This window comes from Equus quagga, chromosome 14 (assembly GCF_021613505.1).
Source record: "Equus quagga isolate Etosha38 chromosome 14, UCLA_HA_Equagga_1.0, whole genome shotgun sequence".
NCBI lineage: Eukaryota > Metazoa > Chordata > Mammalia > Perissodactyla > Equidae > Equus > Equus quagga.
Window position 1 is genome coordinate 87,537,062 of NC_060280.1, and position 15,901 is coordinate 87,552,962.

Consider the following 15,901-nt stretch of genomic DNA (forward strand, 5'->3'; position numbering starts at 1 on the left):
AAAAAAAATCGTAAACCATTCAAAATGAAAATTTTCAAATCTCTTTGTAAAAAGGACATGTGACATTGTAGTTTTACTTCCCCTCTATCTCACACTGGGGTATTTTCAGGAATAAGGGTTTGAGTTTATCCGCTTCAATATAGTAGGGTTCTAAAGAGTTACACAAGCGTTCAGAAGTTTCCCGCACATCAATTACAATAGGAATTCAATTGCTTTAGCTTTTTAAATTTCTGTTCTCTAGGGACATGCACATATGAAGCCTGATCCAAAAATGAAACATGTACCTGAGAACTTCAAAACATTCATCTCACATCTTGAGGTTCTCTTGTCTAAATGGAAAAAAAAACTATTTGGTTCCACAATTTTCTTGTTCTCCTCGCATCCCATCTCTCCATCAACTTACAGTCTCAGAGCCCGAGTGCTAAGGGAAATGAGAGCGAAAGCGCTGCCCTAGTCCATCGATACAGGAATCCAAAGGGAAGAAACACAAATACCGGAATCAGCTCAGATGAGCAGCCTGCTTCCCACAGGACAGAAGGAAACCCACGGTCACAAGGTCCCATGTCCCTGACTCTCCTGGTGTAAACGGAGCCCTGGAGGGGGTCAGTCCCTGGAGAAGGAGGGGAGGGCACCTGAGCAGCCACAGGAAGGAGCTCTGGGAGCCCCACACACCCTCCTCTCCCCAGGGAACAGTGCACATGCTCCATCTCTCAGGCTCCATTCTCACAGTGAGGAAACTCAGCTGGATCCAGTTTAAGGTTCTGACCCAAATGGACCCCCTGATTAACGGGCCCTAATCCAGAACATAGATCTTCTGACTCTCACAGACTTTCTCAGTGTAAACAAATTACTCTCTGAATGCACCCACACCGTGCCTGCAAAACTCCGATTATGTCTAGAAACAGGCCCAAGGGAACCAGAGTGACAACCTCAGAAAGGGCGTCACTCCCCACCCCATGAGCACGTGCACCCCCAGCTTTCCAGGGCTCTGCAGCTCCTCTCAGGAGAGAGGCTCCTTCCATGGGGGTGTGAGCAGTAGGACACCTGCAGGGGAGGCTCCCCAGGAAGGACAACTGGGCCTGCAAGGCATTCCCTTCGCAGACTCAAGGGGGCCTTAGCTTAGTGACACTGTCTTCAGGCCTCTGACCCCACTGGAGTTTTTTTTTTACCACCACTGATACCTTAAATGACATAAATCTAATGATTGAACAATTCAGCTCAAACACTCAAATGTGCAAATGAGGCAAGAAAATTGTATGGCATTTTGCTGGCTCATCAAGAAACCGACAGGAATGTACGACATTCAGGAAAAAATAAATGTTAATTATTTCCTTGACAAGAAACTGTTTTACAAACAATTACTCATACTTGAGCACCTCAGGTTTGCCAGTCTAAGCCCTGGAAATCCATATGAACGCACCCAAAACAAAGAACAGACCTAGGAATATTAGCAACATGCAAGAAAAGGAAAAGAGAAAAACTATTTTAAAACCATGCAATGTAACACTGGAATGTTTTATTTTTTTCTGAAATTCACCTCTTTCTTTTCCTCTTTGGAAGCATTTCATATTATCTTTCAAGCTGTATGGATTACACAAATTTTTATTTATTAAAAAGCTGAAAGTAAAATATAGCGAATATATCTTTTCAAGGAGACAAACCCAGGGAGGGGCAGTGCTCATAGGACAGATCGCCCAGGAAAGTTTGCCCAGAGGAAGCTGCACCCAAAGGACTTAGGATTGAAGGTCTGCGCCCAGGACACAGCCTGGGAGGAGAGGCGGAAGTGATGCCAGCCCTGATATCAGTTCCCCTACATTAAACCCAGCATATATGGGGTTAAAACCACAGCACTCTTTCCCCGCTTACTCCCTGGCTCCAGAATCCACGACCCGCCACGGAGACAGCCGGCCAAGATCACCCACCTGGATTCCTTCTCCTTCTCCTCCTCCTCCTGCAAACAGCCTCCCAAGGGCGAATGCAGGCTGCTGGGAAAGCTGCGACCAGCAAGACCACTGACTGCCCCCTCCCCCCCACCATCTGCGAGCAGCCACATTCCTCACAAACCTTAAAAACTCGTCGCCTCCCCTCTTTCGGGGACACGAGATTAAACGAAACAAATTCCAGGGCTCACTCTCGTCTCCCGGCTGATGGCTGGTATCACCCGAAGTAAAACCCTTTCCATGTCATAAGCCTGCTGTTCCAGGTTTTATTTGGCCCCTCTTGTGTGGTGGGTAAGAACCTGTGTTTGTAGGCGGTGACAGAAGACGTCATACAAGGAATTTCCAGGTGGCTGTTCGCTACTTCTCTCAAGTAAAACATCCACAAACAAGGAACAAACTCTTTTAAAAGGGCCACCCACTGCCTATAGAAAAATGATGATTAAAATATCGGGTCTGTTTGGTTGACGGTTGATGACGATGCTGTGAATCGGAGAAGGGAAGTTGGCGTTCGGGAACGTGAGGAGGAATACGGAAGTTTAGGGATTTATTGTCGGTCCTGGGAAGAGCTGCGGGACAGGGTCGTGGATTTGAGACTCTGCTCCCCAAATACAGGGAAAACTCAGGAGAAAACGGGTGCTCCCTGGAGAGAAAGGAGGCCCTGGGGACCCACAGACCACAGCTCCTACGCGCACGGACCCCGGAGCCCGAGGCCCGACTGTCCTAAGGACCCTCCCGCGGGCCCCGCACCGTCTGGGACACGCGGGGCTGCGGGCGCACAGCGGCCCAGAGACGCTCCGGCCCAAGTCGCCGCGCGCAGGGACCACAGGACGCCCGGGGTCCGGCTGCCGGCCCCGCCCCCACGCTGCGGCCGGAGGGGCCTGAGGGCCGAGCGGCGCCACCGCGGACTCGGGGCCGCAGAGCCCGGAGGGGACCGCGGGAGGCCGGGCCCGCCCCGCCGCTTCCCACCAGCCCCTCCTCCCGTGTCCTCACCCCGGGCCGCACACTCACCATTTCTAGGGCTCCTGGGTCCCCCGACTCCTTCCTATGAATCGCTCACAGCGCAACAGAGTCGGCGGCAGAGCAAGGAGGAGCCTTTAAGGGCAGGCGACTCGTGACCGGAAGGACTATGGAGCGACAGGAAGTCGGAAGTGGTTGCGGAGCGTCGGCCCGCCCACCTGCCCGGGAGCCGACCCCGATTGGACAGTTCGAAAGTCCCCCCCACCCCGGTCCTGAGTGACAGCGGGATGGAGATTATTTGTTTGAGCCAACCTAGAGCTGAAGGTGGTCCTGTCTGAGGAGTTTTCCGTTGCAATGCGGGGCTACGAGGCCGCTCCCGGAACTGTGACCCTTCTTTGCAAACACACTTAAAATCACCTCCCCGTGTGTAATGATTAGTCTATCTCCACTCTGACCTTTGATCTTCCACCCAGCGCTTCCCCACCTCCGCTGATATCATACTTTAAAGAATCCTGTGGCCTCCCAAGCCTTCAGCTCTGCGGGGAAGTTGGAACCCGCAGCCTTAGCTGGGCGCAAAGGCTCTTCTCAGTCTAACCACAAGGTGTGAGATGTGTTCATTCAAATCTCAGGTGTACATTTTACACTGGACGGAGATTTATGTTAGATCATATTTTGAATGTATCCTGAGAGAACTTTGAAATGTAAAAGCCTATAATATCCGTAAGGTAATTCAATTCCTGTTTGGACTGACAGAACACACAAAACGAGAAAAGGTTATGTAAATTTGGAATGTACCTGGAAAATATTCATATGCTTAAGAGATTGGAATGGAAAACCCATTTTCACTGCAAAATTCGTAATGCTTTTATCTACTTATTTAAACAGGTTTTTTTTTTTTTTTGAGAAATAATACACATACAATAAAATAGAGGCCTTTACCTTTTACAAGTCACTGGTCTTCAGTATATTTACAGTATCTGCAATTATCACCGCCGTCAATTTCAGAATATTTACATCACCTAAAACGAAACCCCTAAGCCCTTAACCTACCACTGCCCTATCTTCCCACTTAGCTCCTCCAAGTGCCAGCCCTAGACAGCCACTAATCTATTGTCTGTGTCTATAAATGTCCATATTTGTTGACTTTCGTATGAATAAAATTGTATAGTATGTGGTGTTTGTGTTTGACTTCATTCACTTGGTGTAACTTTTTCAGGGTATTCCATGTTGTAGCATGTATCAATATTTCATTTTTTAAAAATTGAGATATAATTGACGATCAACATTATATTCAATTCAGTGTGCCATAGTAAGGCTAGTCAACTTCCATCACCACATAGGATTATAAACTTTTTTTCTTGTGTTGAGAACATTTAAGATCTACCCTCTTAGCAAATTTTAAATAAACAATTCAGTATTAACTCTAGTCACCATGCTGTACATTACATCCCCGTGACTTATTTATGTCATAACACGAAGTGTGTAGCTTTTGATCGCCTTCTATATTTATTCCATCAAAGTTACATCTTATCCATATTAAGTGTATAGTTCATAGTGTGAAGTACACTGACATTGTGAAACCGATCTCCAGAACTCTTCATCCTGCAAAACTGCCACTCTCTGTGTATCAAACAAAAATGCCCGCTTGGCCCTGACAACCACTGTCCTGATGTCTCTATGAATCTGACCACTCTAGATACCTCCTATCAGTGGAATCACACAGTTTTTGTCCTTTTTTTGACTGGCTTGTTACACTTAGCATGATGTCCTCAAGGTTCGCCCATGTTATAGCATGTGTTGGAATTTCACGTCTTTTCTTTAATTTACTTATTTATTGAAGAAGATTAGCCCTGAGCTAACTACTGCCAATCCTCCTCTTTTGGCTGAGGAAGACTGGCCCTGAGCTCACATCCGTGCCCATCTTCCTCTATTTTATATGTGGGATGCCTGCCGCAGCATGGCTTGACAAGTGGTGCGACCTACACACCTGGGATCTGAACTGGAGAACCCCAGGCCACCAAAGCGAATGCGCAAACTTAACTGCTGCACCACTGGGCTGACCCCCATGTCTTTTTAAAGCTGAATAATATTCTATTCTATGTGTGCACTACACTTTGTTGATCCATTCATCTGTTGATGAATGTTTTGGTTGCTTTCAGTTTGGGGCTACTGTGAATAATGCTCATATGAACACAGGTGGGCATATATCTGTTGGAGTCCATGTTTTGAATACTTTTGGGTATATTCTCAGAAATGGAAATGCTGGATCATATGATAACACTTACTGTAATATTTGAAAATGTGTCATACTGTTTTCCACAATGGTGTCATGATTTTGCTTTCCCACCAGAAGTGCACAGGCGTTCCCATGGGTGTTTCCACTTTCCTAATGGTGTCCTTTGAAACAAAAAGTCATTAATTTTGATGAAGTTCAAGTTATTTACATATTTTTAGTGTTTTCACTTTTGGTGTTGTAATTCATGATTCTTTGTCAAATCAACAGTCATATTGCCCTCTTTGTTTTTTCTAAGAGTATTATTGTTTTACTCCTGATTTAGGTCTTTGATCGATTTTGGTAAGTTATTGTGTGTGGTGTAATGTGAGTCCAATTTCATCCTTCTGCTTGTTGCTATCCAGTTGTCCAGCACCAGTTTTTGAAGAAGAATATTCTTTCCTCATTTTTGGTACCTTTTCTGACAATCAGTTGACCACAGATGAATGGGTTTATATCTGGAATCTCAATGAAACACACTGATCTGTGTCTGTCCTTGTGTCATCATCACATTAGCTGGATTACCATGCTGAGTAGTCAGATTTGAAATCAGGAAATGTTAGTCTTATTACTTTGTCTTCATTTTGCAAGATTGGTTTAGTGATTCTGGTCTGCCTGCAATTCCGTATCATTTATCAAAACCTTGCCAATTTATATAAAGAAGTCAGCTGAGATTATGATAGGGATTGTGTTGAAAATCTAGATGGTTCTAGGAAGTATTGTCATCTCCACAGTGTTAAAACTAAGGATCCATGAGCATGGTCTATTTTCCGTTTTATTGATTGACTGATTGATTGATTTTTAGGGTTCGCTTGTTTTTCTTGCCTCTATTGGTTAGGGATTAACAAAGAACAAGGAAAAAGATGGCATCACTTCTAGGTTTTTGCTCATCTTATTAAAGATCTGCAATGTCTGAATATCCAGTCCCCTCCCAACCTCACCCCATTCCTTTTAATTTCCAAAAATGCAAATCACATTTTTGGCAATAAGAAAAAAGTTTAATGGTTGTTATTACTAGAAACTATTTTCAAGGAACATGTGGCTAGAAGAGGATGTTTCTCCACCTTCTCTCAGGATGCTTCCAGCTCTGTAAGTGATATCCTTTTGCGTATGTGTACATTCACTAATGACCATCCAATAGGAGTGGTGCATAGTTTGTAAATTTAAAATATATAAAAGTTTATAATCATTTTTCTATCACTATGTGATTATTATAAATATGCAGTTTTTGATACAGCTCCCTTTTTCCATTTTACCTTTTGACCCCCTTCACCCATTTCTGTCATTCCCCACCCCACGCCTCTGGCAACTGCCACTCTCTTATCTATATCCATGAGCTTGGTGTTTTTGTTTGTTTTAGATTCCACATATAAGAGAGACCATACAATTATTGTACTTCACTATCTGACACATGTCACAGCGTAATGCCATTGAGATCCATCCATGTTGTCACCAGTGGCAAGATTTCATTCTTTTTTTATGGCTGAATAATTTCCATTGTACATGTATACCATAATTTCTCTACCCACTTATTTATTGGTGGACACTTAGGTTGTTTCCATTTCTTGGATATTGTAAATAATGGTGCAGTGAACATCGGAGCGCATATATCTTTTTGAGTTAGCATTTTAGTTTCCTTTGGATAAATACCAAGAAGTGGAATTGCTGAATCACATTTTTTCATGAACCTCCATACCGTTTTCCATAGGGGCTGCAACACTTTACATTGCTACTGACAGTATACAAGGGTTTTCTTTTCTTCACATCTTCACCAACATTTGTTATTTCTCACTTGTCGATCTTTATGAAATTTTTAATGCTGTTTTTCAGTTTTTGGAGTATTTTCTACTTCTCTTATTAAATTTATTCCTAACTTATTCCTTTTGATGCTATTATAAGTAGATTTCTTTTGTTAGTTTCATTATCACATTTTTCCTTGCAGTGTATAAAATACAATTTATTTTTATATACTTACCTCGTATCATACAAATTTTCTGTGCTTGGTTATCAGTTCTGACAGGTTTTTTTAGTGGATTCCTTAGAGTTTTCTATTTACAAGATGTCATATGCAAGTGAAGATAATTTTACATCTTCCTACCCACTCTGAACACTTTTTATTTCTTTTTCTTGCAAACCTGTTCTGGCTGAAATATCCAGTGCATTGTCAAATAGAAGTGGCAAGAGCAGGGGCCCTGTGGCCAAGCACTTAAGTTTTCCTGCTCTGCTTAGGTGGCCCGGGGTTCGCCAGTTCAGATCCTGGGCATAGACCTATGCACTGCTCATCAAGCCATGCTGTGTTGGCGTCCCACATAGAAGAACTAGAAAGACCTACAACTAGGATGTACAACTATGTACTGGGGCTTTGGAGAGAAAAAATAAACAGAAGGAAGATTGGCAACAGTTGGGAGCTCAGGGCCAATCTTAAACAAAAAAAATAAGTGGCAAGAGTAGACATTCTTGTTGTGTTCCTCATTTCTGGAAGAAAATATCCAGCCTTTCACCTTTATGTATAATATTAGTTGTGGGTGTCCCATCCATGCTCATTATCAGGTTCAGGAAATTTCCTTCAAATCCTGGATTGCTGAGTATTTGTATCATGAAAGGATATTGAATTTTGTCAAGGATTTCCTCTTAGTCTATTGAGAAGATCAGGTCATTTCTGTTTTCAGTCTATTAATATTGATGCTGGTCAACACAAGGTTGACATAAGGGAAGCCATATTGTAGAAAAGAAACCATATTGTATCTTTGAATGACCTCTGGTTAACTAACCCAGACCTGCTCTGTAGATTTTATGGCCCCTCCCAGCTGCTGTAAGTTGATAACTTTGTTCTTCTGAGCTCCTTAGGAATGTGGTGACCCCCAGCCAGAGAGTCTGTGCGATGGCCATCATCAATGACAACTGAAAGATCAGGGTATAGGCCATTGCTCCAGTCTCTGATGCATCTCCAGTAAAACAAAAGATTATCAAGAACTGTGACAGATGTCTGGCCCCACCTGGAGATCAGATGGAGGCCTCACTGGGAATAAGTCTGTTTTTCAGGGACTATTAAAATTTGGGTAGTCTATACTTCTTATCCTTCTGGTCAGACACTTGATTGTAAAATGTGCTTTCAAAGGTTCTAAAACTGTTGAGCAAGATACAAAATTCTAATATTACAAAAATGTCAACACGAAGCTGGGAACAAGAGAATATTTCCAAATGAGTGCTAAACAGTTGCATTCCTCTAACCCAGATCTATGCCCCCAATTCAGCAGGAAGTAGCTAGATGGGTTGTTGCCCCAAATCCCTCAAGAATGAGGAATACCAAAGAATAGGAGGGATTGAAACCGGGAAGGACTTAGCCACTGCTGATTAAGAAGCTAGGAACTAAAGTTTTTTTTCCTTTTTGCAATTACTGATTATAGCTTTTAGCTGTTTAACCCACTCATTGTCTTTTTGGGGTTTTTTTTAAGGAAGAGTAGCCCTGAGCTACTGTTGCCAATCCTCCTCTTTTTGCTGAGGAAGACTGGCTCTGAGCTAACATCTGTGCCCACCTTCCTCTACTTTTATATGTGAGACGTCTGCCACAGCATGGCTTGACAAGCAGTGCGTAGGTCTGCATCTGGGATCCGAACTGACGAACCGCAAGCCGCTGAAGCAGAACATGCGAACTTAACCTCTGCGCCACCAGGCTGGCCCCAACCCACCCATTGTTAACTGTGCTGTATAGGCAATATGCTATCTGACTCCCACTAGGCTCCTGTAGATAACATCTCCCTGGAGCCTGGGTTGCCATGGTCATGGGTGTTTGAGCTGTTCTTCAGGAATTAGAACTCCTTGTCCACTCCGGGCCAGTTGAGACCACCAACCCATCAACTGGGCCCATGCAGATGTCCAATAGGCACCTTTTGACGTCAAGAGGCTAAAAACTCCACCCACAGATCATGCTAACATCGCCATTTTGTCAACATGGGTCCCATGAAGAGGCATGACATCTCACTACGCTTGTGCAGATCGATTACCTCACCTCTCTACACATTTCAGACCACTTGCCCCCCTATCCCATCAAGATCCCTGAGTCCGTATTTTCTGGGAAATGAATTTGAGACTCATGCTCTCGCTTCCTCGCGTGGCTGTCTTGTGATTAAACTCTCTCTCTGCTGCAATCTCATCATCTTGGTGTTTGTCTTTCTGGGTAGTGGGCAAAAACGAACCTGGTTTGGTAAGAATATGACGTACTACATTAATGACTTTTGAGAGCTTAACCCAACCCTGCATCCCTGGAATTAATCCCACCTGGTCTTGGTGTATAAATGTTTTAGGTTGTTGCTGGGTTAGGCACTAGTATTAATTGAGGATTTTTTGGATCCATATTCACAAAGGAAATAGATCTGCAGAGTTTTTGGTGATACTTTCGTCTGATTTTGGTATCAGGATAACACTGGCTTCACACATGAGTTTGAAGTGTTGTGTTGATTCTGTTTTGGGGAAGAATTCGGGAAGAATCCGTATTAAACCTTAATTGGATGTTTTGGAGCATTCTGCTGTGAAACCCTCTGGGCCTGGGCTTTGCTTTATGCGTGGTTTTTTGTTTACTAATCCAACCACCTCACTTCTTATAATTCTACTCAAATTTTCTGTTTCTTCTTGAGTTGCTTTTGGTAGTTTGTGTATTTCTAGGAATTTGTCCATTTCGTCTACATTATCTAATTTGTTTACATTTGTTCATTCAATTTCCTTATAATCCTTCTTATTTCTATAATCTCAGTAGTCATAGCCCCTCTCCCAATCTGATTCTAGGAATTTGAGTTGACTGTTTTTCTTTGGGTCAATCTAGCTAAATTGTCTATTAGTGTCTATTATTATTCTTGTTGATCTTTTCATAGAATCCACTTTTGATTTCATTGATTTTCCTTATGGGTTTTCTATTCTCTATTTACTTAATTTCTGCTCTAATTTTTATTATTTCCTTTTCTCCTTAATTTTGGCTTGGTTTCTCATCATTTTGAATGTGTTAGGTGAAAGATTAAGTTATTGATTTGAGATCTTTCATTTTTGGTAGTTTAGGCATTTATGGGTATAATTATTTTTTATCTCTTTTTTTTCCTGCTTTTTCTCCCCAAATCCCCCCAGTACATAGTTGTATATTTTAGTTGTGGGTCCTTCTAGTTGTGGCATGTGGCACACCGCCTCCACGTGGCCTGAGGAGCGGTGCCATGTCTGCGCCCAGGATCTGAACCAGAGAAACGCCAGCCGCCGCCTCGGCGCTCGCGAACTTAACCACTTGGCCACGGCGCCGGCCCCTATGGGTACAATTTTTATCTGCAGAATGTATTCACTGTAGCTCTTAAACTGTGGTATATTGGGTCTTTGTTTTCATTCATTAAAAATGTTTTCCAATTTCTGTATTGATTTCTTTCACCTATGGGTTATTTCGGAGTGTCTTGTTTAATTTCCTCGTATTTGTGAGTTTCCCCAAATTTTCCCAAGATGTTGATTTCTAATTTCATTCCATTGTGGTCAGAGATCTTACTTTGTATTTTTAATTTTAAAATTCCTGGCATTTTAAATTTACGAGGTGTTGTTTATGGTGAGGATTTGATCTAGCCTAGAGAAAGGTCCATGTCTGGTTGAAAAGAATATGTGTTCTGGTGTCTAAGAATGTGCGAGAATTTGCATACTAGACGCCACAAGCCTTGATCATGTGCCCCATTAATGATTCCACGTTTGGAAAACAGCTTTAATGGACACTCCAACCTCTATATGATCATGATATTCTGAACTCACTCTCCATAGTTTTCTAAGAAACAAACATGCAAATTAAAGAAGAAGGTGATAAAAAATGCCCCCATATATCTCAGGACTTTTGTGATAGAACTTATCTCTGCAGTTCCTCCATGGATAAGGGGTTACTTCTGGGTTACTATCTTGGTTGGGGAACAGATCAAGAAGCACCCACTTGGCCTTTCCCACCAGAGTATGCCTCACTAAAAGGGGTAGGAAGTCAACATACGTATTTTGCACCTTAACAAGTACATGTATTTTCATTATATATCTTGGGCCTAATGAGCTAATCTCTTTTAATATATTTGTTAGGCATTTATAAATCATAATTTTTGTAAGATTTGGGCATGGCCTTAGAACGTCTTTATTGGAACATTCATATTTGTTTTTGATTACTAAGAGCTATTTAAACTGTTAGTGATATCTTTCTCTCTCTCTATATATATCTTTTTTTCTTTTTCTTTTTCCTTTTCTTTTTTGAGGAAGATTAGCCCTGAGCTAACACCTGCTGCAAATCTTCCTCTTTTTGCTGAGGAAGACTGGCCCTGAGCTAAGATCTATGCCCATCTTCCTCTATTTTATGTGGAAGGCCTGCCACAGCATGGCTTGTCAAGTGGTGTGTAGGTCTGCACCTGGGATCAGAACCGGTGAACCCTGGGCCACCAAAGTGGAACATGCAAACTTAATCGCTGCCCCACTAGGCCAGCCCCCTCTCTATATTTTTATTGAAAACATTTTCCCAGGTGGTGTTTCTATCTTTTATTATTATCAACAATATGTTTACATTTTTTAGTTTATCAAATCTAACTTTGCATTTTTCTTGGGATGTCATAACTTCCACTGCCTAATACATAGAGATACTTTCTGATGTTTACTTTCAGTATTTTCATTTTATCTTTGATTCTTTATTCCATAGGGAATTTATTTGGATGTAGTAGACAGGAGAGTTACAGATTCCCACAATTCATCATCTATTTTGTTCCATCCTCGTGTGTGTTTATAGACCATTGAGGGTTCATATGATTAGTCCAGTTTCTCAACACTGAAACTACTGACATTTTCAACAAGATAATACTCTTTGTCAAGGGGACTATTCTGTGCATCACAGGATCGCTAGATGTCTGTAGCAGTGCTCCCCGCCTCCCACAGTCATGACAGCCTGAAATGCCCCCAGATATCAACAAATGTTCCCTGAGAGGCAAAAATCACCCCATGGTAGAATTTATCTCTGCAATTTTAACTGGTCAATTCTTATGGTGGCAACAGACCATTAAATTATCACTCCTTATGAATTTTTTTTTTTTGAGGAAGATTAGCCCTGAGCTAACATCTGCTGCCACTCCTCCTCTTTTTGCTGAGGAAGACTGGCCCTGAGCTAACATCCGTGCCCATCTTCCTCTACTTTATATGTGGGACGCCTACCACAACATGGCTTACCAAGCAGTGCCGTGTCTGCACCCAGGATCTGAACCGGCGAACCCTGGGCCAGCGAAGCAGAAACATGCGCACTTGACTGCTGCACCACCAGGCCGGCCCTCACTCCTCATGAATTTTTGTAATTGGTTCATCTGCTGAAACTTGTTCTTCATCATTCTTTATTTGCAATAATACCCTGAATAGCCTTTGGGCTCATTTTCAGAGACTTACTTCATAATTATTGTGTTATGAGGCAGAAACGCAGATCCTGGTGCAAATTTGAATGGAAATGTCTTTAAGGATGTGGCAGTGTGTAGAGAGAGCTGCATCTTTGACTTCAGGAGTCTTCCATGCACCAAAATTGATTGTATTTCCATAGAGGTGATGCCTCTGTCACCTCATCAAGAAACACTCAGACTTGTTTGCACAAAGATCTCAACTTGGTGTTCGCCCTAAACCTCAAAACTTCAGATATAATATGCAGTACATATCATTTAAATTCAATAATATGTGTTATGTATAATGTGTGTATTTACACAATGTTTAGAAAATTGACTCTTTCATCAGTTGTAGCAATTTTCCAGTTATTTTATCTTTAGCTTGTCAAATAAGTGATACTCTAATCTCCAATAACAATATATGCTTCTTCCATCTTATACATCAGATTGATTATTGTGTTTTCTGACATGAAGTTATAGATGAAAGCAGTGATAAATACTTGGAGTCAAAAGAAATATCTTTGGTTGTTGTTGAAGTTGCCTCCTCCTTTTGATGGGCTGCCTCTCACACAGCAGCTCCTCTTCATGTCCTTCTCCCAAACATCTTCTATGAGAACCAGGCTGCCCTGGCAGTCACTGTACCTGACTGTGACCACAGGATTTTAGCACAAAAAGTGAGTAAAAGTACTGTGGCACCATCTCTAGATTTCAACCAAGGGCAAGGACAATCTATTCCATAGTGGAGACTTTATTTATTGATTTTTTTTAAGATTTTATTTTTTTCCTTTTTCTCCCCAAAGCCCCCCGGTACATAGTTGTATATTCTTCATTATGGGTCCTTCTCATTGTGGCATATGGGACGCTGCCTCAGCGTGGTTTGATGAGTAGTGCCATGTCCGCGCCCAGGATTCAAACCAACGAAACACTGGGCCGCCTGCAGCGGAGCGCACGAACTTAACCACTCGGCCACGGGGCCAGCCCCTTATAGTGGAGACTTTAGTAATGCTAGTTCGGAAGAACAAAGTTGTTTCTAATTCCCACAGAAGGTCCATCCTAGTTAATGAACCATTTGTCCTAATTTCATAAGAAGAGGTGAAGTGTGCTTGGTGGCAAAGCTTGGTCTGAGTCAGGCAGCCTGGTGATGAATCGAGCTCCCTCCTGACTGCCTGTGTAAAGTCAGACACGTCACTCAGCTCCCCTAAGACTCAGTTTCCTCTCTTATCAAATAGGATGATGCTGGTGCTTCCCTGTTAGAAGTCTGTGCAGATGAAAAGCAATGAGCCAGTCCCCCTAAGGTGCTGAGTGCCGTGCCTCACTCAGTAAGCCTCCCCAACGTGCCCTATTATTAGTGTCAGCACTCCTATTACTATTCTACTATCATGCTCATCATCATCTTTATAATGCCTTAGAAAGTAGAATTTCCCTCAATGGAATTTAGAACATTTTACACTGCAGATGACCCAATGTTTCCTTGACACGCAAGGTTACAACTCGCAAGTGATTCCTACATTGTCAGACTGAACATTGCTCTCTAGCATCATAGACTCACCAGTCAGTGAGATAATTATTTGGAGGAAATTCAGTTTTCTTTGTTTTAATGCATCTTTTATTTTTATTTATTTATTTTTTTTTAGGAAGATCAGCCCTGAGTTGCCTGCTGCCAATCCTCCTCTTTTTTTTTGCTGAGGAAGACCGGCCCTGAGCTAACACCCATGCCCATCTTCCTATACGTCATTATGTGTGGGATGGCTATCACAGCATGGTGTGCCCAGCGGTGCCACGTCTGCACCCGGGATCCGAACCGGTGAACCCTGGGCCACTGAGAAGTGAAACGTGCGAACTTAACCGCTGGGCCACCAGGCAGGCCCCGAAACTCAATTTTCTGATGTTGATGTGGGCTCAGTGAGCCGAGGAGTCAAAAGAAAGATTTTCTGGACTCTCAAGTTCTGGCAGTAGTGTTCCTTTATTCAGAGACTAGCATGGAGTAGCATGGGGACAGGACTCATGGGCAGTAAAGAGCTACAAACATGGGTTGAGGGTAGGGCTAAATTTATAAGGCATAGGTACATGAGTTATGTCTTTAGAAGACAAAGGAAAGAATATGTAAGAAAGTCATTAAAATGGTCTCAGTGCAGGTGGGGTCTGGTTATTGGGTGGTCCTGTAACTTTGGATAAGAATCAGACTGGATCAGGTCAGGATGCCCTGTGCTTCCAGGAGGATGATACAGATTGGTATGCAGGGCAGGACGCCTTGGGCTTCTCTCCCTGGGGCAGCCTGGATCCTCATCAATGTCTCCTCATAGATGGATTAAATAGTGTAACCACAGGTAAGGGGCAGATCATGACCACAGAGAGTGACTTGACCACCAGTGAGAAAGAGTCCCTTCTTATATTTTCCATGGAATACAAATATTTTCATGTCAGAAACATTTTCTAAAGTTAACCATTCTGAATACCCAGAAGTCAGTGTTCTTCAGAAATGATAGCTTGTTTTTGCTCCCAATGCTCTTGTTCTGAATCTGACTGAAGTGTTGGAAGGACGCCACCTAATGCACCCCTGGTGTTGTAACTGAAGACAACCGGCTCCTCTCTTGGTGAGTGCAGAGCCAAAAACATGAAGACGGCAGGAGTAGGCGAAGAAAGTTTTATTACTAGCACAAGTAAGGGAGAACTCTGAGGGTCTCTCCCAAAGCAGTGGCTCCCCAAACAAGGGTTTGCGGGGTCCTTCTATTGTGAGATCATAGTACAGTTCATGAATATTCAGTTAAGGAAAAGGCAGGAGATCAGGGTTTATTGCGTAACCGTCACGTCCCTTTAAGGCTCATGGGTAGATGTGCACATGCTACTACATACATCACATGACCCAGAAACAGCTTCTTGGTGTCTCCCAGAGGAGGAGAATTTAAATTGTTAATGAGATCATAATGGAGACGGTTCAATTCACCTAAGATCAGTTTGAGGCAGCTAGAACCGCTTCAGTTATCTTGCTTGTGGGAACCTCCTGTGGTTAGGCTCGTCCTGAAATTTTCTGTCTGCAAAACACTCAACAGAAAATGTCAGTTTCTATCAGATCCTCAGTACTCCTTTCTTTTCCTAGTTCCCTGGTCACGGTGATGCGGGGTCGGTGAGCCGAGGAGTCGAAAGAAAGATTTCTTAGACTCTCAAGATCTGGCAGTAGTGCTCTTCTATTCAGAGAATAGTGTGGAATAGCATGGGGACAGGACCCATGGGCAGGCAGAGCTTCTGCTGCTGCCGCTTCTGCTGCCCCCGCTGGCATGGGGACAGGACCCATGGGCAGGCAGAGCTGGTGCGTGGGGACAAGACCCACGGGC

The 15,901-nt window shown here is 42.9% G+C and overlaps 2 pseudogenes; one reads left to right on the forward strand and one right to left on the reverse strand.

The window, feature by feature from the left end:
- The window catches only part of LOC124252041 (zinc finger protein 709-like), a 35,712-nt pseudogene extending 32,665 nt beyond the window's left edge, over nt 1-3,047 (reverse strand).
- LOC124252035 (zinc finger protein 709-like) overlaps nt 1-15,901 on the forward strand; it is a 112,722-nt pseudogene that overhangs the window by 65,490 nt on the left and 31,331 nt on the right.